Genomic DNA, 616 nt, shown 5'->3' on the forward strand with positions numbered 1-616 from the left:
ATACAGTAATTAAATCTTTCTATAAATCCTCTGAGATCGCCTCAAGACCTTCCTTTGTTGTCTCTACTCCATGAAGATAGGTAGGGGTAAACTGTCTTCTGCATCTGAATGGGCAGGACTCTCTGCTAGAACTAGTACTGCACTCTGGTCTATATCTGAGACATGTGGCTCTAGAACCACCTCCTCCTGCTCTGGTCCAGCAGGAGATCCCAGCAGGCCAACTGCTTTGGTCTCTGAGCCAGAGTCCAGGTCCATGTTCTGGAAGCAGGGCATGAAGCTATGGTCCTCTTGTACAGTATCTGACAACATGGAGATATAAAAGCATACCTTCTAAAGTGTGAAATCACCTTCTAAATTTACTACTAGTGTAAATGTGCACTTACTTTGTTCTTGCACATGAAAACAAAAACAAAAAATCCAGGTATTTTTTTTTAGTAAAAATTTCATTTCTGCAAAAAATACTATATTTTGGGCAGAATACATTTCATGTACAGGAACATAGTTTTTGCATGAAGACAAGAAATCTTTGTGCAAAACCCTTTTTTTCACAAAACACTCTGGGTTTTGTACAAAACAAAAATTTGGCAGAAAGTCTCCAATGCAAAAAAAAAAAAAA

The sequence above is a fragment of the Sceloporus occidentalis genome, unplaced genomic scaffold (assembly GCF_023333645.1).
Source record: "Sceloporus occidentalis isolate IW3139 unplaced genomic scaffold, rSceOcc1.0.p SCAF_3, whole genome shotgun sequence".
NCBI lineage: Eukaryota > Metazoa > Chordata > Lepidosauria > Squamata > Phrynosomatidae > Sceloporus > Sceloporus occidentalis.